The sequence below is a fragment of the Sorex fumeus genome, unplaced genomic scaffold, assembly GCF_029834395.1.
Source record: "Sorex fumeus unplaced genomic scaffold, SorFum_2.1 ptg000002l, whole genome shotgun sequence".
Classification (NCBI taxonomy): Eukaryota; Metazoa; Chordata; class Mammalia; order Eulipotyphla; family Soricidae; genus Sorex; species Sorex fumeus.
This window is the reverse complement of record NW_026606059.1, coordinates 19,092,267-19,115,325: the sequence shown is the minus strand read 5'-3', so window position 1 is coordinate 19,115,325 and position 23,059 is coordinate 19,092,267. Positions and strand designations below refer to the sequence as shown.

General features: G+C 42.5%; 1 protein-coding gene across 1 annotated transcript in view; it reads right to left on the bottom strand.

The window, feature by feature from the left end:
- Positions 1 to 23,059, bottom strand: part of PAG1 (phosphoprotein membrane anchor with glycosphingolipid microdomains 1) — a 104,236-nt gene that overhangs the window by 59,905 nt on the left and 21,272 nt on the right. Inside the window, exon 2 of the mRNA XM_056111509.1 lies at positions 4,260 to 4,344. The gene's annotated coding sequence lies outside the window, so the exon portion shown is untranslated. The remainder of the gene's footprint in view (positions 1 to 4,259; positions 4,345 to 23,059) is intronic.

The following is a 23,059-nucleotide window of genomic DNA, read 5'->3' as shown; positions in this document are numbered from 1 at the left end:
CAGGCAAAGGGACAGAGAATCAAAGGAGAAGGGGAATCAGGCAGGTTTAGGGATTTTGTGTTTACAAAATTCACTCCATGGCTTGAAACCGGTCTCACATGCTGGGGGAAAAGGAAGCTGAGATAGAGAAGGGAACACCAAGTACAGGATGCTTGAAGGGCTGGCACAGGATGGGAGATGCGTGCTGAAAGTAGATTATGGACCGGAAATGATGGCTACTTAGTACCTGTATTGCTAAATATAACACCCAAAAGGAGAGAGTAAAAGGGAATATGCCTGCCACAGAGGCAGCGGTGGGGGCGTGGTGGTGGTGTTTAGGGGGATGGAGGGGTGGCGGGAGGGATACTGGGAACATTGGTGGTGGAGAATGGGCACTGGTGGAGGGATGGTACTTGAACATTATATGACTGAAACGTAATCACGAAAGTTTCCAAACCTGTAACAGTATCTCACGGTGATTCATTTAAAAAATTTAAAAAAGAAAATCTTAGAAGACACCACAGAGATGGCCTGAGCACTGTCGTGGATCACTCCTGAATCCAGAGCCAGTCTCATCGGAAAGAGTTTAAATTGTTTTTGCAGATTTTATCCCAGTGGTTCTTTTCGCTGGAAGTTCTCTTTTATAATGGACACAAATGAAAAATAAATAAAATAATAGTATAAATTTCGTATGATTCATAATAAAACTCTCGCAGGCCTCATTTTAAAAGAGCCAGTGACGAGCCCTGAGCTTCTGGAGCTAGTGGTGTGACTGAAGGGGCGAGGGTTGTCACAAAAAAACCCTGACAACAGTAAAAGGTTTCTGAAGATGCAATGACAATCAGGCTCAGAATAAATCTGGGGTGTTCCTTGCAGCGCTGGCTCGTGTGGCCCTTATCTTCCCAGGGGAGGTGCCCTGAGACAGAGCTCAGAGTGTGAGGTGCTTGCGGTGCACGCAGCTGAGCCCAGTCTGATCCCTGGCACCACAGAGATGATGGTGAGGTGAGGGAGGGATAGCTTGCCGGACTCTTTGAGAGGGGTGGAAGAATAGAACCCGGATCAGCCCTGGTCAGCAGTGTGCAAGGCAAAACGCCCTACCTGCTGTGCTATCGCTCCAGCTCACTACAGCAGAGCTGTTTTATAAAGGGTTGGGTATAAGGAAGGGACAGCTAGACGGGAAAGAGGCTGAGGAAAGGCTTCTTCGGGGTCCCCGCACTCTCCAATCTCTGTGGCGTCCACCAACGCAGAAGGCCTCTCTGAATTCCATCTTTTTAAAATGCACAGTGAGGCTTCATTCATGACAAATGATATCACTGGCCCACGGAAGCACAGCACCCACCAGGAAGCTTGGGGGTGGGACTGGGTGTTCCAGTCCTCTAATCAAGTGGGTGGTTCTCCAGGCAACCAGCTCCCAGAGTCAGGTGGGGTCTCCCAAGACCTGATTAGCATCACAAAAGACACCTTTCTCAGGGGTTTGGAAATGTCAACGCTCTGGGAAGCTGGGAACCAGGAACTGGAAATGAAGAACAAATCTAAGAGAAATATTTTGGCTCATCTGCACAAGTCTATCTATGTATTTATTACTCTCACTAGGGAATATTTTGAAAGATGGGTAAATGTGAAAACAAAGCAGAGAATGGACCTGCTAGTGCCATCGTGGTAAGATCTGCCTTTGGTGTATACAACTCATCCTTCTATAGATATAAAAAGCTGAGAAAGGTTTGGAGTAATGTAAGGACTGCATACCGATGCCATCACAAGTATAATTTTAGAGACCATTTATGTATCACTGCTATTATGACGATATGAGGGAGCTTCTGAAAAATCTAAGCCATGGCTCTGGTATATGAGAGATCCCTTTCCCAGCATAAGGTCTTTGGGATAAGCGAGATCCCCTTCCCGAAAAATATATATGGTTGTGCAGATGAGCAAAAAGCAACTAAGCCCCTCTGGACTTGGGTGGGAAGGGCCCTGACACATATGCTCTCAGGGTTTTCCTGGTCTCCAGCTCATCTGCTAACATGAACATACTTGCCTGCAGCTGGAGACTACCTAACACCGCCCTCCCCCCCACACACACATGCGGACACACACACACACACACACACACGTACATGCACAGACTCCTGGGCACTGTTACTGTACTCAAGGCCTGGGAAGGGGCCTGAGGTGAAGGCAGAAACGCCAGGCCTCAGTTCCCCGTTTCCATTTCTTCCTCAATTCAGCTTCCCAAACTGGGTTTGCACAGGGCTCGGACCCTCACCATGGTGGCAAGCACAGTTCTGAGGAGGGCTGCAGTCCCTTCATACTGTGCCTAGAAGGGGCACCTCTGATCTCAAGGCTCAGCTCTGCTTTGCTTTATTTGAGGGGAAGAGAACACCAGGCAGTGCTCAGGGCTCACTCCTGGCTCTACTCTGCATCCCAGATGGTGTGGGGATCGAACCTGGAGCAGTCCGTGTGCAGGGCAAGTGCCCGACCCGCTGGAATGTCTTTCCTGCCCCACCAAGCCTTCTGTTTCCAAGTGTTTTCTTCCTCCCCTCCCCCGGAAGCAAGCTCACATCATGGTTGCTTCTGGGAATCCCCCCAAGACAGGCAATGGTGATTTTTCGTTTATTCCAATATGGGAACGTTCATGTAAAGGAAGTGATCGCAAAACAGGCTGACGGTGTTTATAAAGTCCGTCTAAATGTTCATCATTTCATTCTTGTTACTTGTTACTACAGTATTTAGAAAGATGGCCTGTTACCTTAAAAAACAAAAAGACTTCTTTCTTATTTTCATGAAAAAAAACATACAATGCCAGGTGAAGAAAGCTCTCACATAAAAGGGAATTATTTCCCCCAAATTGCAATTTGCATTTATAGTCACAAGAAACTATTAAAATACATTTAAAAAAAATCTTTAAACCAATCTATGAGGATTGCGAGATTCCCCACTGCTCTGCTATTTTTTCACTCTGTATGCACAGCACAGATTCCTGCCAAGCCGATTACAGTGAACAAACAATGTCCCCTCTGTGAGAACAGAGCATGAATAGTATCACAAAATTCTTCTCTAATGTACAGCCTCCATTTCCCCAGCCCAGCCCTTCGGAAGAGATTCAGGATGGGGACTGACGAGGAAAACATTCCTCCCTGCCTGGCAATCTGAAATCACCTTCCAGCAAGCTAAAGACCAAGTAATGTCAACCATACATTAGCTGCTAAACAGAGAAAGTTGACACATTTATTTTCTTTTAAATTGGATCGTATATTTTCCATTCCTGTGTGCGTGTGCATGCGAATATCTCTATCAGGAAGGAAGAGGGCGTTTCAGCAGATGTGAGTTCAGGATTTAGCAAAGAACAGCTTTGAGCTAGGGACCGAGTCGCAACAGGGGTACTTCACAGAAATGACACAGCAATTTGTGTTAGAATATTGGCAGCTAATTCATGAGTGCTGATGCTGCCTATGAATCTGGCTGCTTCTGTTAAGCCCTTTATTCCCACTAAGGTCATGGTTCATAAAGAAAGTGCCTCGAGTTACTCCTCTGAAACACACAGTATGATGCTGATAGACTTCACTTTGGTTGTAATTTCTCATTCATTCATTCATTCATTCATTCACTCTCTCTCACTCTCTCTCTGTATGTGTGTGTGTGTGTGTCTGTCTGTCTCTCTCTCTCTCTCTCATCACATACCTCCCAAAAGAGCCACTAGGGAATATGATCTTCCAAAACCAACTTTATGGAACATTCTCAACAACGTACCAATGGTTTACTTTGCAGTATGTTTATAAAAGTCTATGGATTTATTTATGATTGCCTACATTTGTAAAGTTTTTACTGATGGACGATAATGATTTAGGTTTCACCCCTCTGTGGCCTCCCACCCCTCACCCCTGTGATATGACGATATATTCTATCTTAGCCTCTGGAGAGAATTACCCAACTCTTTCCTCTGAAAGGAAAAACGCTTTGTTTATAATCAGATCACATAGGCTTTTGTGTCTATGAAAATCTGGGAGAACAACACACACACACAAAGTACAGCTTCCCTGCTCCTCCCCTTTTCCCACAGATTTGTAGTCAGGCTCACTGAGCTCCGAGATGCTGATGGCTTTCTCCTGGTAACACATTCAGGACAGAATGCAGGGTGCACTAACAGCTCTGCTTTCTCTTCTGTTCCCCTCTCCTCCTCGGTCTGGAGTGGAAGAAACAATCCAGCTTTTGTGCTGGAGCACTGCAATTTGCAAACCCTAATGAAGAACCTGCCCCACTCTTGGTACAATGATAATATTTACCTTGGAGAAATGTTTGTCCAAGTAAGCGCTCACAATGTATTCCCCTTGAGAGGTTTGTGGCCAGAGTTCTCTCTTCTTACTTGGCCTGTAACCAAAGAGAAAGAAAGAGAGGGGAAAAATAAGACAGATGGCGAGAGACTGTGTCCAATTCACTGTAAAAATGCTAGCAAAGAGATACTAAAGACAGACTTTTCTATATTTTCCTGCACACAGAAGACTGCAAAGTAGAGAGAAGAGTAATAGGGATGGCGGCTAAATAAAACAATTCTCTAAAAGAAGAGCCAAGTCAAATACAACATTAATGGACACGTTCTTTGTTTCCATCCCCCTGGATTGGTGACAGAATGATCTGTGTGCTATTGTAATGGCATTAATTTGAGATAAAGCAGATTTTTTTTTAAAGAAAGGATTTATGCCTTTAGGTGAAGGAAGCTGCGAGTTAATTGTGAAAATGCTTTCTTACAAGGAAAATCCTGCGAGTGGCATGAGCAGCGTGACAGTTGTTGCTTCACTCATGGCACAGTGGCGGTGGAAAGATGTGCAGAGATGGAGATTTCAGGGATTCCCTGGATCTCTCTCCTGATCCGTCAGCGCTCCTCGGTCCCTTCCCATCTGTGGCTCTGCTCTATTTTTGGTACCCAGCCCTTCCTCCAGCCCTCTTTCCTTGCCAGTTTGTTTCACCTCCTTTAATAAATATCTCCCGTAACCAACCTCTGTTCTACACCACACAACAGGATAGGTGTCCAGGTGAGGAAAGAGAGGGGAGGGGTGGAATGAATGAATGATGCCCTAAAGAGAATATCCGATTGAGCAAGAAACCCAGAACTTCTCGTCTCACTGTTTTTACAGATTGAGATATAATTCCTGATTTTCAATATAAAAAATATAATAGAGTACAAGCCTTCTAGTTTTGCATCTAGCAGTGCGCGTTTTCTTTTGGACAGGGTGTCGGGGGAGAGGCAGACATTCCCATTCAGAGCTCAGGAGACCAGGAAGCCCGGAGCATCAATGCCAGGCTAATCAGACCAGAGGTTTGGTATGCCTATGTAGTATTCCTTGGACCCTGGAGGCAGGGATGTACCAGGCCAAAGTAGGTAGAGCTCTGGGGGTGTCTAGGGCCATTGGGATGCTTATAAGAACCAATAAGTACCAGGGGATTGAGCTGGGGTTGCCTGCATTCAAGGCAGGTGCCTTATCCCTACCATCTCTCCAGCTCTTGAACTGTGCTCTTATTAAGGCCACACATGACGTTATTTGACTGGATGATGCCCTCTCCCAAGTCAGCAGATTATGTGGATTATCTTGAGATACATCTATTGTTTCCCGGACAGCTCCCAAGTGAGAAACAGCTGTCTTTGTTTACCACAGCATTCAGCTACATTATTATTTTCATTTTAAAAACAAGTCTACCGAGATGAGAACAAGATACACAATCACGGGCTGTCTTCTTACAAGCTGACTGCAGGTCCCTCTACTGTCACCTAGTAAACTGCAAGGGCAGGAAGGCACTGGGAAAGGAAAAAAAAAAAAGAACTGGCCAGAGCCACCCACATATTATCTTTTCTTTTATCCTTTTATCAGATTTCTAGTCAAACGTCTCCTGAACGCAGGCCATACAGATACATGAAAAATGTGGATTCCGCCTGTAAACATCTCTTCTTCTCCATGTTATTTGGTTAGACCCAGAGAATTCTCCTGAATTCATTATAATATGAGCAAAGTTGGTAATCTAGATCAACTTTGGCAGAAAAAAAAATGAAAATATAATCTTTCTTAAATTGCTAAATGTTACTGCTATGCATCAAAATGTTTGCATATATCTTCCTTGTTACTGGATGTGAACAAAGACTGATCTGAAAGTTGAACAAATGAATTGACATGGATAAATGATAATTTTCATACTCTGTTGATGGGAATATAAGATGATATAGCTACTTTGAAGATAGTCTAGTTGTTATCAAAAGGTTATGGGGGCTAATAGGGGTTATCATTAGATACAGTAACTTCACGCCTATGCATGCATCACAAAATATTAAACTATGTATCCAAATAAAAAGTTATGTATGGTTGTTGACGGCAGCATTATTATAAATGGCCCTAAGTGGAAACATTACAGATGTCTGTCAACTGGCAATCAGATCAGTAAAGTATGGTACATACTTTATATCAAAGTTTAATTGGCTACAAAATGGAATGAATCACTGATATATGTTAGAACCTGCAAGAACCTTACAAGCATGCCAATACACACATAAACACACACACACACACACACGCACAAACACACAGCCCACCCTATAATGCTGCCATTTACACAGAATTTCCAAAATGGCAAATACATAGAAACAAAATGAGATTAATGTTTGCTTGTGATTGTGGCTGATGGAAGCGACAGTTAAGCTCTCTGAGGTAATGTTTAGGTAATGAAAATTCTGAAAGTCATTTAAATGATACACAAGTCAATGAATATATTGTTTACTTTATGGTGAACTGTAGGCAATGTGAATTATATTTCAACAAGACTACTACCAAAAGTATCCCAAGTGATGTGAATAGTACAGTGTCATTTCCCATACCATCATAAAGACTTAGGGCAAACCTAAGGGTAATTTTAACGAAAATCTCTGCAATCCTGGAACTCAAGCATGGCCACCTGGATCATGGAAAATAATCATATTCAGACTGTCAACCTGTGTAAAATTCTGCAGGCTCCAGATGCTCCTTCAACTCCCATTTCATTTTTCATAACTAAGCTTGCATGTGGACAGCAGTTAATCACTAAAAATAATTACAGCTCCAATGAGAGGTTGTATGCTTTCAGTGGAGATTCTGTTCTGCAGAACACAATTTCGGGACCTCTGAAATAGGTCACTCCTTGCATCTGACGGCCGTGCACTGCATACATTAAATTAACGAAAGGGCAAGCTCAGCACTGCTTCTTCCTTTCCTCCTTCACTGACAGAGTTTTCATGAGGATGGTTAGCCGCCTCTAAACACCACGATGATGTTAAGTAGGCTCAAACTGATGAACTCTGATAGTCCATGATGCATTTTTACCAATTAACCTAAGGCTTGCTTGTTCTGATAAAGTCACTCAGAGGAACTAAAACAGAGTTCGATTTCTGGGTCACTGGGACTCTGGGGATGAGATATGCACTTGACAGATGGTCAGATCCAAGCCTCAGCTGGCACAACAGAGGAGAGGTCTAGAGAGAGAGAAGAATGTCTTCTCAGAACTGTGACCTTCCAGTGCTTTTTGGGGAGCAGTGACAGCAATGATAACACACCTTTCTGCTACCTGGCAGCACAGACCTAGGTGAGCCTATACCAGACTCGTGTGTGTGTGTGTGTGCCGCATGTGTGTATGTGCGCATGTGTGCATGCGTGCATGCGCGTTGTGTGTGTGTGTGTGAGAGAGAGAGAGATACCCAATTATGCACTCATTACTCCTGGTGATACTCCAAGAACCATATGGCGTGCAAGCGATCAAACCTGGGTCAGTCATGTGCTCAGCAAGCAGCCTACCCACTGTCCAACCGTTCTGGCTCTTCCATGATGGTCAAATAGCAATGATCAAACTTTGGAAGGTAATTGGAAATTGGAAGGTAATTTATAAGCCCATTTCACTCAGTACTTGAACTCTTCGTATAATGCCTGCGACAACCACTTTATAAGTATGATGTCAAAAGGACTTGGTTAAACGTATCAGGTAAACATATGAAGCACTGAGCGAGTCATGGTGCTCAGCAAATAATAATTATTCCACATTAACCCATTAATTTAGTAAATTAAGTTTTAAAAACTGGAGTAAACTCAAGGTTATTGCTTTAATAAAGCCATTGCAGTTTCTGAAGATTAAGGAAGGATTATTTCTCATGATTAGCATATTACACTGTAATAATATATCACACATGCCAGTGCCTTCTGAGTAAACACCATCCTTTATCCATATTCTAACAGAAATGGGCAAATAAATCTTTTGCCTGACAGTTCAGCCTAGGCTAGAGTCCCTCCCATAAAGGGCTTCCAGAAGGAATCCTTTTGCTGCTTCTGGGAAATACTTTTAAGTTGGAAAATCAGGGTAAGGAAGTTTCTTCTAAATCCTAGTGGCTTAGTGGCTTCAACTTAGTTGCAGTCCTGGTTGTAACTGCTAGGGCCATATAGAACAAGTCCTATATTTGCTCAACTTTTAGATACTTGGAAACACCCATTTAAAGAAGTCCTTCTCCTACATTCAAGGCTTCCTTTCCCCATTTCCAAGAATACAGTTGTGAGATCACCTGCCGTAACTCAAATATCACAAAGGCTGTAAGGAGAAGTGAGCTATGCCCTGACCAAGCTTTCTCTAGCTTAAAAACCCTACTTAGGACAGCTGGCTAATGACTAGGGAAAATACCCAATGGACACCAAGTTTTAATGGTAGTGGTGAGGAATTTTTTATTTTTATTCGATTTTTATTACATTTTAGGTTGTTACAATTGTGTTAACATTTATAGCAGCACGGTACAGTAGTACTGCACTCCTCCCATGGGCCCATCAACCTCCACCAGCATTCCTACGTCCCATCCAGTGTGGGTTTTCTTCCACCCACACGTCTCCCCACACTGTTCATTATAAGGTTTGTGATCCAAGGCCAAGGGTTTGTCATTTTTTTGATAGCGTCTATTCCCTTGTTTGGCCTCTCTATAGTCAACACATGAAGGAGATCATCTGGTATTTGTTCTCCCTCGGAATTCTTGAGGCCAATTATCACAGGAAGGCAAAGCTATACAAAGCGACAATGGCCAGTGAAGTAGAATGTGACCCATCACCATCATGGGATCAAGTCATGTCCTCACCAGAGGATATGGTCACTGGCTATAACTCAGAGTAAAAGCCACACTTTTTAAGAAGACTTCCTGGCAAGAACCAATACAAACTATGGTACTCCAGATAGATGCCTAGTTCCAAACTTTTACATATTAAGGAAGAAAAGACTGAAGTTCTAAAAGGTCTCAGGAGAGGGAGTAATCATAAAATTCTAGAAGTCATTCCTAGGATACTCGGTCTTGTTTCACTTCTTTTGTTTGCTTCTTAGACCACTGGGCTGAGCAATGACCATTGGCAATGCTCAGTGCTGGGTGTCAAATTTGGGTTGGTCATACGCAAGGCAAGCACTTGACCCCTTCTACTATCTCTCAGGTCCCGAATAGCAGATCTTGCTTCTAAAACGCAATCTAGACTACTTAGAATGCAATGATGGCCATCCTGATGGTCAACAGTAGGGTAATACTATTGGAACAGTCTCAGCGCGAGATATTAAAGGTCACCAAACAAGTTCTGCCAGTATGAGCAAGATAGTGAGCAAGACGTAGTAAGTACATGATTAGAGATTTACTACTCTGAACTGGGAGCGGGGGAAAGGGAAGGTAGGTTTAAACATGTTATGGATCTTGCTTCAGTGAGAACAAATTCAGGTTTGGGAAGGGCAAGATGATGCATGTAAGAGGAACTAGCAGGAAGGGAGAGAAGCAAAGAGACACGGGGTTAGGGCCAGGACAATACTTGAATTTTCTGGTTGTTCTCTTCTAAATGATCAAGTTCAAAGGTGATTCTCCAGATACAGTAGCTCTTCATTAGTAAGAACAGAATAGAACTTTTACTTGTGCTGGTCAGATACTATTATTCTTATTTAGAATGACGGGGATCACACAATTTTTTTCAATAGCTACACTATACTGTGGGCATATATGAATCTTGCACTTGACTATCTCAAAGTTCAGTTTCTTTCCTATACGATGCTGCTAAATCACATCTCTCTTGACTGTCCTTCTATAGTTGAATTGGCGGTGATGGTGATGGTGAGGTGCTTATGTCATTCCTTTAATATGTGATATTGTGGGTTATTTTGTTTAGTGTCACGATGTTTCAGAATTCTGCTTTTTTCCATTTATTATAACATCAGTTATCTCTCCCAGCTGTGATTTATGCATTATAGAATTTTGCCCAAATGATGCCTAACGTTAAGTAGGACAGGATTAAGCTGAAATACTTGAAGCCTTTCTCCAAGAAGAAAGAAATTTATTAATCAGTTCCCTCTGGTGATACTTACCAAACCGGTTATTCATCCTGCTAATTATACATATTCCCGATTTGTCTAAATGATAAATGTTAACAATTTGATTCCCTTTGGTTTTTTTTAAAAAGCCTAACATACCTATAAACTAAAAATATTCTACTTCTAATACAAATTTAATTTTAAAAATATTCTACTTCTTATTTATCCATTCAAATTCTCCGGTTGGTTTAATAAATTGTCAAAGCTCAGACATTTCCTTCCATCCACACTTCAGTGCTCAGTCTTATGGGGGTAATGTCACAAGTAAAGGATATTAAATAAGCTCAATGTACAGAAACTAAAGGGGTAGATAAAAAAGAATGTAGGAGGGCTTCGGTATAATGTGCATTATTGACGGGGGGAGGGGAACACCCTTACCATGCAATCTCCTCCCTCCTTCCAAGACTCCTGCTTAGCGCTGCACCTTTCTCCTTGCTGAGCTTCCAAGAGCTTTTCAGCTGCTGGGTTCCTTGCTGGGTCTCCCAGCTGTGCCTCCCATCTTCCCCACCCCACCCCCGCCCCCTCCCTCCCAGCTGCTTTAGCTCACACTTCCAGTCTTCCTGATATTTACTATGTTAACAGTTCTAGTCTTCATGCCATCTGATGTCTCTTGCCTCATTTTTCACACACTCTAACAGCTGAGATCTACGCATGCATGCAAAGCAACGGTCCATTAAGAAAGGAGGGCTTTCTGGGCTTTTATTTTTCTTACTGAGGACAGGAAAATGAAAGAGGCAAGAAGGAATAGTTTACAAGGACAGTTCACAGAAGAGCCAAAGAGAGGTCACTAGAGAGATAAGATGAAGGCAAATAAAATCATTTTAAGTACCAGAAAGATTGTGACACTGGGAAAAGAATTTCTTCTGAAAATCCTCTTCAATGGTGCAATCTAATGAGAATAATCCCCTTTCCAAGAGCATATTTTTCTTGAATTCTGGGAAACTGATGATAAAAATCCTAACCCATGTATCCTTATCTACACTATACAGAACTAGGTAAGTACAGATACAGTGAAAATACGTACACCGAGTATTAACAAATGCCAGCTCATTAGCAAAAACCTTCGCTAGGAATTATATCTAGAAAGAGGCTTAAGATGATACTGTTTATTTTAAGTCTTATCTTCAAGCGTGTAACCCATGTCAGGCTTGAACATGAATTTCTTGTAGTTTCAATATTATCAGAGAAAAAAATAAAAATGATAAAAATGTCCAACAAGAATAAAAACTTTCCTTGGTGGAAAAGAATACTTTATAATATGCAAATTGAATGTACTGAAGGAAAATTACATGCTTCTTAGACACCTAAAAACATAAAAGTTGTTAGCATAAACATTAACATATAAAAAAATTAGTTTCAGAATATCAATGTTGCTTTCATGAACAGAGAGTTATACATCAAACCCTCTAATTACAAGTTTATAAACCACTAGTAAGTTTTTTTCAAACTGCCTCTTGTAGGCAATGTTAAGAAACATGAAATAATCATCAGGGCAGCCCATAAGAGTCATTCATTCACTCATTCATTTCCTTACTACTCTTTCAAAGTCATTTTCTTGATAAAAAGAACAAAGTAAATATTTCTCCCAGTCCCATACACTTTCTATATATGGGATGCTGTTTTTGGACTGGGATTTAAGTTTCTATTTATGTATCCTAGATCCTAGAACTGGATGATCCTTTCCTCTTGACAGATACCTAACTGGATAGCCACTTGACACGCTGCCTTTTCTATCACAAAAGCTCTTCAGTTTTCCTCATCACATTGGGACAAGGATGAGGAATGACTTCAGCTTCACATAATTCAGGGATCATGGGGGGTTGTTGGCATTGGAGAACTTGGATCTCTGAGTTTTCCCAGAAGTTGAGAAGGAGTCTGTGTGTGGGGGGGGGAGGAGGGTGGGTTACAGAGACTTGTAAGACTGACCTTTTTTCAGGAAGCTGTATAAGTGGAAAGTCAGACACTACTAACTTGAAGTTTGCGCGAGTATGCCTTGAGATTCAAAAGCTTACAGAGATTTACTGAGAATTCCAGGAACAAGTAGTTCCAGGAAAGAGGCCCTCATATCTGCTGAAGGTTCTACGTGACGGGTGGGGCTGCTTGCGTTAACCTGAGGGAAAGGTTCTGGCTGTAGGGTTAGAGAAAGACAGAGTTAAGCTCTGGTTCTTTTCCTAACAGCTGACAGCATTAAGGAAAAGATGTTGCAGGTAAAGCATCTTGAGTTTCTGAGGGGTGGGTAGATTGTGTGTGTGCGTGTGTGCGTGCATGCGTGTGTGTGTGTGTGTGTGTAATGTGTGTGGAGAGGGGTCGGCTGGCATTTCTGAGATGGAGCAAAGTCACTTTAGAATGCCCTCCTCATATCTATATCTGTATACATGTACGTGTATGGTGAACTCTATCTATATCCATCCTTCTGTAAATAATTTTACATTTTAGATATAGCATATATTCTATGCGATAGCACAGCAGTAGGGCGTTTGCCTTGCACGCAGCCAACATGGCCGACCTGAGTTCGATTCCTCTGCCCCTCTTGGAGAGCCCGGCAAGCTACCGAGAGTATCTCGCCCGCACGGCAGAGCCTGGCAAGCTCCCCGTGACGTATTCGATATGCCAGACACAGTAACAACAAAGTCTCCAATGGAGACGTTACTGGGCTCGCTCGAGCAAATCGATGAACAACGGGAGGACAATGACAGTGACAGTGACATATATGTATATATGTATGCATTATGGCATAACAGGTGTAGATATTTAGAGAGACTGCTCATACAGTTTAGACCACACTAATCTTACACTTTCAAAACTGCCGCAAACACCATACCGGAACTCGGTACTTGAGTGCCACTCCTGATCGAGGGCTCTATGGTCATTCCTGGTGGTGCTGGCAGAACCATGCAGTGCCAGGGATCACATTGGGGTCTCGCAAACAAAACATCAGCCGCAGCCCATAACGCTATCTTCCCAGCTGCTGATCAAAATTATCAGGGAATTCTTTACTTGATTTTTTTGAGACTTATTACAACTAGATTGATACTGCAGATCATTTATTTTCTTTGATGCCTCCTCTGCTGATTCATAGTTTGCTTGATGGTTTGTTTTTCTTTTTGTGTATCAAACTCACTCTTTTTTTTTGTTTTGTTTTTTGCTTTTTGGGTCACACCTGGCAATGCACAGGGGTTACCTCCTGGCTTTGCATCCAGGAATTACTCATGGCGGTGCTCGGGGGACAATATGGGATGTTGGGAATCGAACCTGGGTTGGCCGCACGCAAGGCAAATGCCCTACCCGCTGTATTATCGCTCCAGCCCCTCAAGCTCACTTTTAATGCATCCTCCTGGGGAATTTGAACAGACACTTCTCCAAAGTAGAGATACCTGACAGGCATAGAAAAATATGCTCATAATTTCTTATGAAAAGGCAAATCAAGACTGTTGTAATATTACCTCACAAGTGTGAGAATAGCTATTCTCCAAAGGAGAAGAAATAACAAGTGTGGGGAGGATGCAGACAGAAGGGAACCCTTACAGTCTTGGTGCACTTATAAATTTGTGCAATTGATTACTGCACCACAAATCAATTAATAAAAAATTAAAATGATGTGACCAATGTGGTAGTAGAGTAAGAAGAGTATTAGAGTGCTTGCATTGTACACAGCAATGCAAGTTCAACTTCTGGCATCACATATGGTCCCTGAGCCTCACATAAAAAGATCCCTGAGTGCAAATCCCAGAGTAATAATCCTGGGCACCTCTGAGTGTGGTTCAAAAACTAACAAAAATTAAAATGACATATCATTCTAAAAAGGGTAGGGGGAATCTGAGAAGAGAGGTCCTTTGGTCAAGGCCAAAGTCAGATTTTCAGTGGTAAGATACATGCAATACACAGAAGAATTTACAAAGATGCTCACCTGAAACGTATAGAATGTCATAAAGCAATGCTTCTTTATTAGGAAAACATTTTTAATAGGAATCTGTGCTAGTTTCCCCTTTGCATTTTCTTCCCCATGACCATATAAATACATTTCTATATTGCTTAGTACCCTGCATGCTCAGAATTGGATCAATATGATTTTAGCTAAAAATAAACTCAACCATATTTCACTTCAGCATATTTCAGCATAAAGAAACCACGGCCCAGCTGAGACCCCACAAGTCTTTAGGTTCTGCGCCTGGCACTCAACTAGGCCAGTTTTCATTCTTTTTGTTCTGTGGTGGGGATGTCACATTTTATATTGGAATCTCTGTCTGTCTCTCCTATTAGGGCTGGTGACCCTTCCTTATTTTACACTTACCCAGAGAGTCTCCAGAATTTTTCCGTTGTGATAATATATCCCCCCTCCCCCACAAAAAAAATATTTGCCAAGATGCTTGTTTAAATCTGGCAATTTATGATACAGCACTGTCTGCACTGTCCTCCCATTGTTCATCGATTTGCTCGAATGGGCACCAGTAACATCTCCATTGTGAGACTTGTTGTTACTGTTTTTGGCATATTGAATACACCATGGGGAGCTTGCCAGGCTCTGCCGTGTGAGCAGGATACTCTCAGTAGCTTGCCGGGCTCTCCGAGTGTGGCGGAAGAATTGAACCCGGGTCTCCCGCATGCAAGGTAAAGGCCCTACCCGCTCTGCTATCGCTCCAGCCCTGTGATACAGCAGTTAGTTTCTGTAAAGCATACCATAAATCCTCATTTAACATTATTGATATATTCTTGGTAACTCTGATTTAAGTAAAATGACATAAAAACTCCTCAACCAACATTCTTTAGTTCGATGTCAGGCAGGATTTTGCTTTTCTCATGAATGGTTTGGGATGAAATGATGTTTTAAAAAGGAGGGATACTGGGATCCGTGGTGGTGGGAAATGGGCACTGGTGGAGGGATGGGTATTTGATCATTGTATAATTGAAACCCAAACACAAAAATTTGTAAGTCTACAACTGTACCTCATGGTGTCTCACTAATAAAAAATTTTTAAAAAATGTAACTTTTGTTTCAGAGTGGATAGTATTTGCTTGCTTTGCACGAGCCTTATCTGGTTCGATCGCCACACCCTACATGGTCCCCCAAACCAGCCAGGAGTGGTCTCTGAATTCAGAGACAGGACTAAGCCCTGAACATTCACAGCCAGGTATGGCCCAAACACAAAACCATAACCATAACAAAAGAAAACGTCATTCTAGGACATCATGCCTGCTATATTAGCAGCTGATGGAGGTGCATATGACTGTCCTTAGAACACTTTTAAAAAATGTCCATAAGTTTATTTAATATCTAGAATGTTCACTTTAACTTGGCTGTAGAACCAACTGACATAATGTGGAGCCAGGCTTTATTTTCTTGGTTGTTTTGAGTTCCCTGACACGAAATCTGGAGGATGCCAGTGGCCCTTTGTGTGGTGGAACACAGAGAGAGAGAGAGAGAGAGAGAGAGAGAGAGAGAGAGAGAGAGAGAGAACAGGGGAAGCCTGGAAGAGGAGGAGGGAAGAAAAGAGAGAGAAACGCAAAAAGAAAGGAAAATAGGCTTAAAACATTCTGAACCCCCTCGTACAAACAATTACAGCTACTACGAATCACCAGATAGCAATGGCTCCAGGGAGTAAGTTGGCTGCAACTTAGCATATAAAACAGAAAACATGGTGAACAGTTTCCCTCTCAAACGTCCCACACAGAGAGAAGGCTGCCACCTGCAAGTCCACAAACAGGGAACAAAAACCTCTGGGTCTCACCAGGGGAGCGAGGAGCAAGAATTACAGACCTGGCGTTCTCACTGAGAAATTCTTGGGTTTTATTTTTTTCCAGTCTGCCATCAACAGGTGTTGCCATGGTAACTCTCTTCTAGTTAAGAAGTAGTAGAGGTAGGGAAATCTACACAAAGCCATGGATGGAGAAAGTAAGAAACGGCTGCTCCTGCTGGGTGGGTGGGGAAAGAACGTCAGGCCTAACAGGATGAGAAGCCGGAGGCCAGTCCTGCCACTTGGGTGTCTGTGTGGTTTAGAGGGGAGACGGCAGGGGAGAGTGCATCTTAGCCCAGTCCCGAGGGACCTGGAAGACACTGGCCCCATAGGAGGATCTGCGGGCCTTTGGCATCCAAATTTCTATCTCTGATGTTCATGTTTTTGCATTTTGATAATGTAGGGGGAGGCCTGATTTGGGTTTGCCCAGAAACTTCCAGGAAATGAACATCAAGTAGTTAATGAACCCTTGACTGTATTTAGACCTCATAGGTAAGAGGGTGACCACTTCTTTGCTCTCTTCCTTCAGATGCAGAAGTTAGGGTCTGCATGCTACATTTAGTGAAACAATAGATTTTTTTCCTTTCTATCAACAATGCGAATTTCTGTTAGGGCTGAGTATACACTTAAGATGCAAAATCTTGGGGCCAGTGAGATAGCACTTGGGTCAGAGAGCATGCCTTGTGCAGGCCAAGTCTGATTTGATCCGTAGCATCACTTGGTCCCCCCTAGTGTCTGTGGGTGTACCTGGGACCCCCCAAGGCTGTTAGGTGGTCTGGGTAATCCCTCACACCTGGTGCCTGAAGACCCCCACATCACTGGCTCTAGCACTGAACTTTCGGTTGGCCAACGAACTCTGAAAGTGGGTCCTACCACCCCAGCCCTCCAACACTGCCTGGCCTGGGAGCCTCTAGAAAATTGAGCTCCCATTTGTCCCAGCAATACCACATCTGGGAATATATCCTGGAGATGAAAAAGAGTATAGTAGAAATGACATCTGCACTTATATGTTCATTGCAGCACAGTTTACAATAGCATGAATCTGGAATAAACTTGAGCGCCCAAGAACAGATGACTGGTTAAAGAAACGTTGGTATATCTATACAATGGAATACTATGCAGTTGTTAGAAAAGATGAAGTCACGAAATGTGCATATAGGCGGATCAAAATGGAAAGTATCCTATTAGGTGAAATGAATCAGAAAGAAAGGGACAGACATAGAAAGATTGCACTCATTTGTGGAATATAAAGTAACAGAATGGAAGACTAACACCCAAGAATAGTCGAGATAAGTACCAGGAGGATTATTCCACAGCTAAGAAGCCGACCACACATGCTGGGGAAAAAGGTAGCTCAGATAAAGAAGGGACCACCAAGTAAAGGGTGCTAGAGGGCCTGTTTGGGATGGGAGTTGTGGGATGAAAGTAGATTATCGACCGAACATGATGGCAACTTAATACCCCTACTGCAAACCACAACACCCAAAAGGAGAGAGAGAGCAAAAGGGAATGCCCTGCCACAGAGGTGGGGTGGGGTGGAGAGGATGGGGTGCGGATGGTGGGAGGGATGCTGGGTCCATTGCGGTGGAAAATGGGCACTGGCGGAGGGGTGGGTACTTGATCCTTGTATGACTGAAACACAAGCACAAAAGTTTCTAAGTCTGTAACTGTACCTCACGGTAATTCACTAATAAAAATTTTAATAAATAAATCTGCACAGCAAAGCCTGGCGAGCTACCCATGACATATTCGATATGCCAAACACAGTAACAATTGTCACAATGAAGACGTTACTGGGCCCGCTTGAGCAAATAGATGAACAACGGGAGGACAGTGACAGTGACAGTGAAATAAATAAAAATAAAAGGGAAAAAAATCTATAGATTACTCCTCTTAAGTCTGATGACTGAAGGATCCACCCAGAATCCCAGTATCTCTGTTCATCCACCGAAGAGCTGTAAGATGCCAATTTCCAAACTACTCCTTTGATTCCTTTGCGTTCATCCTCTATAGTGGTCTAAATTACTTTCTCTTTTACCAAATTAAAAAAATATTGAAATGTAACACTATACCGGGTGTCTATCATGGTAAATCAATGCTTGTTCATTCTTCATCTGATTCAACAGTTAAAGTCTGCTTCCAACCTTCACCAAGAAAAACTTTCTGAAAAATAATGTAGTCATTTGATTTCCCTGCTTAAATGCCTTCACTCACACTTTCATGCTTGGTGAGTGTTGCGTTGAATTTTGCTTCCTGAAAATATGGATGTTGAAATTTAGTACTTCAGAATGTTGCTTCACTTGGGAATGAAAGTATTTACTGAACTAATCTAATGTAAACGGGGTCATGAAACATAGTCTGACTCCGACCTTATTAAAAAGGAAGCCTGGGGCTGGAGCGATAGTAAAGCGGGGAGGGTTTTTGCCTTACACGCGGCCAACCTGGGCTCAATCCCTGGTTCATCCCATATAGTCCCCTGAGTACCTCCAGGAGTAATTCCTGAATGTAGAGGCAGGAGTAACCCCTGAGCATTGCCGGGCATGACCCAGAAAGAAAGTAAACAATAAAAAAAATAAGAAGGAAGCCTGGACACAGGGATAGGTAGGCATGGAGGGAAGGTGATGTGAAGAAACAGAGGAAGAAGCCTGCAAGAAAACATAGGAATTTGGAAATGAGCTGTCCCAAGTTAGGAACCAAAGGACATCAGGATGGTCAGCCACTGAATGAGGGAAGGGTCATCTCTCATCAGGAACCTAGAGCAACACAGTGCTTACCCCATGATTTTGACTCTCTGGCCTACAGATTGTAAGGCCATATATTTCTGTTGGTCTGAGCTATCTGGCTTGTAGTTCATTGTTGTAGCAGCTGCAGTGGGTAAAGTCGGAGTGCCAGGCATCCCAGAACACCTTTCACACATGGCTACTACTCTCATATTCTTCCTCCAACCTTTCCTACTAACACTCCTCTCGCCTTGTCTGTTCACATGCAATAGCTCAGAATGTTCTTCACGACGATCATGACCATCCTGTTGTTTGTTGATTGCCTCGAGCAGGCCCCAGTAACGTCTCCTTCGGTCTAGCCCTGAGATTTTTTTTAAAAAAGAGCCATATTCAAGGCTCTTTCAGGGTTAGGAGAATGAGACTCCATGATTGTTACTGGTATTTGGCATATTGGGTACACCACAGGGAGTTTGCCAGACTCTGCTGTGTGGGCAGGTTACATTCGGTAGCCTGCCAGTTTGTCCAAAGTAGGAATGAGATAATAAGATGTTGAGTTGGTTGAGTTTCCAACTCGACATCTTATTATCTCATTCCTACTTTGAGTTGAGTTTCCCTCCCCTCCCCGACCAGGGCTCCAGCAGTCGAAGACCTTCAGAACCAGCCACCACCATGCTGAGACCACTCTCCACAAGCATGAAGGTACCGGCAGAGGAACAAAGGCATGCGGGCCCCGGGTCTGAGATCTCCAACCCTGCTTGGATCGTGGCTAAGCATCCTCCACCCAGATCCTCCAAATTCCAGTAGGCAGGGGTCACACCCACCAACTGGCCCCCTGGCGCCATGTAATCCCATCAACGGCCAAGACCCAGAAACCACAAGACCCAGCTCCCAGAAGAGAACAGCACAGAGTCTCCTGCCCCCCGTTCCTGGCTGTCCTTGCCGGGGCCCCTTGTTAGGGAGCAGGTTGAGTTTGCCTCACTGCCCCGACCAGAATGTTCTTACCTCCTTAAAACACAAGGATCCCTCTATGTAAATTTCCCAACCATGAATAACATGTCTCAGCTACTCTCCTGCACAAGATCTTCCTGACATTAGGCTACCCAACTCATCTTCCTGCCAAAGTCAACTAGCCTCCTAGGTCCCCTCTATTGCATCCAGGATATTTTGACTTTATTTTGTACCTTCTTGTTTATGTACATCCACCCCCTTTTCTAAACTGTGAACTTCCTTAAGGGAAGAATCATTCAATGTTAGCCTAGCAAAATTCTACCTATGGAATGCCCAAAAAGGGATTGTGTTGGGTGAACAGCACACAGACTAGAACGGCAAGGAATTTATCCCATTTAATTCACTCTAGAATCTCTTAGTGCAAAGAGGTAGAATAGAGATGGTCAGAGTTGACTAACTATAATTGATGTATACAATTTTGATAATAGCTAAGCAGTATTTTTTCAAGTGTTGAACTTTTGGCTATCTTCAAGTTGTTACTACTTTTGATGACATTCCTCCCACAATCAGTCACACTTAGAAACTTTAGACTTTTCCATCAGAGGCTATAAACTATAACAGATTCAACCATCTAAGATAAGTATTAGTATCTTCTTAGAGCCTGGCAGTCACTGCCTGCTTCCTTTATTAGAGATAGAAAATAGATTCACAGCTTTCATGGCTAAGAAGAGTTTAGGAGCTGGGGTAACTGAGACATGGAAAATTGGTGTCAGCTAAAGATGTGGCAGTTTCCTTTTAAGATTATAAGAAAATTAAAAAAAAACTGGACTGTGGTGATGACTGGGGAAACCATCAGATTGTACACTTAACAGGAAGGTATTGAATTTTAACTCAACAACACTGCTCAATGTTTCCAGCATTTTAGAGAAATCTTGGCCATATTGGGACAGTTCACATCAGGCACATTTACTTTGGCTAGTTGTAGTGGCATAATACACCTAGAACTTCCCTTTAAAGCATCTGCACTCCCTCCTTTCTCATGTGTGAAAGGATGCGTGATAGGGATGGTTTAAGACATGTGAGAACTAGGAATGAATTCTATACAATAATAAAAGAAAGCAAAGAAGGAATTCTTACTATCTAACAGGTTTGAAACAGTGGAGGAGATATCACTTGTATGGGGAATTGAACACCCTCCGTACCGTGTAAAGGCTGTATCATTTGCTCAGGTATTAATAAAACAAATACGACATTTTCAACACTTTCCATATTATTCAAAAGGTCTGAAAAAATGAGGCAGTGAATGACTAAAAGGAGAAATCTTGGGTCTGAGATATAGACCCAAGATTTATAGGCAGGGCACTTGCCTTAAAAAATGGATTTGATTTGATCCCTGGCAATACACATGGTCCTCTAAGCACTGCCAGGAGTGATTCCTAAGCACAGATCTAAGAATAAGGCCTGAGCAACAATGGGTATGACTCAAACACCAAAAACAAGTTAATTAAAAAAAAAAACAAGAACACAACAACCCTGACATCTCTGGACTTATTCCTATACTATTTCATACTTATACCTATAAAGAGAATCTCAATTAAAAAATAGCTGTTTTAAAGAACATAAGACACATCATATTATATTATCACTGTATTAAAGAGATTCCCCTTCCCCTTGTTTTTTTTTTAACAGCATTGTTTTGAAACGCACATGATTTAATGCATGGAATTACAAAATCCATGCAACAAACCATTCCATAGTGATTGTCACCATTCTTTAAGGGTCCCACTACTAAGAATTTTATTCTGGAATAAAAGTACACTATAATCACAAATAACAGAAGACACCTTCAAAATCAATAAGTTCCGGGTTTGTAGATAACTGAGCATGTTTCAGTGAATAAGCTCCTACCCATCTGCTAGGATGGACACATATTACAAACTTCAAATATTAAAAACAATTTCAGCACTCATTTTCTTTCTCTTTTTTTTACAAGGTGCTTTTACTGTAACCCCAAATACGATTTTTTTTTATCAGGAAAGGGAAGGACCTTCTGCAGCATTTTCTTACACAGGTCACCCACTCTAAAGATTATACTCTGCTCCTTGAAATCTGATTGTTAGTCACCAAGTTCAAAATAGACATGGAAAGCTGTAGTTAAACGCAATTAGCCAAGATAAATTAGAGAGAGAACGATGCAAATAAACAAAAAAATGTTTACCGAGTTCAGCGTCTAGGATACAGCAAAGAAAACACAACCAAACAACTTACCCACATTTGCAAAGTAGTTGGACATGCCAGTTCTGAAAGCTACTGGAGGAAGAAGGGAATCTCCTCCTCCTCCCTCTGACTGGAACTTCCCCGCCCTCTCTAACCAGACTAGCCAGACAGAGCTCCTTCCAACACACACTCACTCCTCCTACTTTGTGTCTTTGCTACTACCACTCACGCCTGGAATGTTCTTCCCCATCACTTAGCTCCAAGTCCCGATTATCCTTCTTGCTCTATTCTTCCTTTCCTTTGGTTCTGCCCAGTTCATTTAACATCAACTCTTACCTTACTCGAACCGTACATGAACATCATGAATCCTTCTCCGCTATTGCATGCATGTACCAGTTCTGGCTCATTCTACTTCCTCCTGGACTCCATTCCAGAGAGCAGTGACTTTCCTAATGGGGAAGACTCAGGCTCCTCCCGCTTCCTCTGGGGAGTGGAGCTGCCTCTGGGAATGTGGGTTTTCCTCTGATCCTCCACACCTTAATTTAAACTGATCCCACAAAAAGGGATCATTTTGTTGTGGGATCCCTGCCCGTGCCAGCCTCTGTATTGGGGGGTTCCATAGCAACACTACAAATAAATCCTGCCCTCCAACCAGGATTCGACTAAAAGAGATAGTAACAGAGCTAAGCATTTTATCACAATTTTTTCCAAAGCTTGGGTGGATCGAGGGATGCTATTATGGTTTTCACATCATTCATAAATATGTCCTATTCCCTTTCCTGGGCATAACTATTGATCATGTGTATAAGTCTTTCATACCTGGGTTTTCCCCACAGGTTTCTAAGAGAGGAAAAAACAAACTCAGTATCAACCGTGGACACACCATCTAATTAAGAATATACAAAACAAAACTTAGCTCTACAATATGTAGTTTTCCCCTCTAATGATTTGATTTTTTTCACACATTTTTGGTGTTGCTTATCAGCAGTGTTGGCATCAAGTTAATATGGACAGGGTGAGTACAAAATTAATATACCCACCACACCATGACCCTGCAAGAGTAAATTTAATTGCACAGTGAGCAAG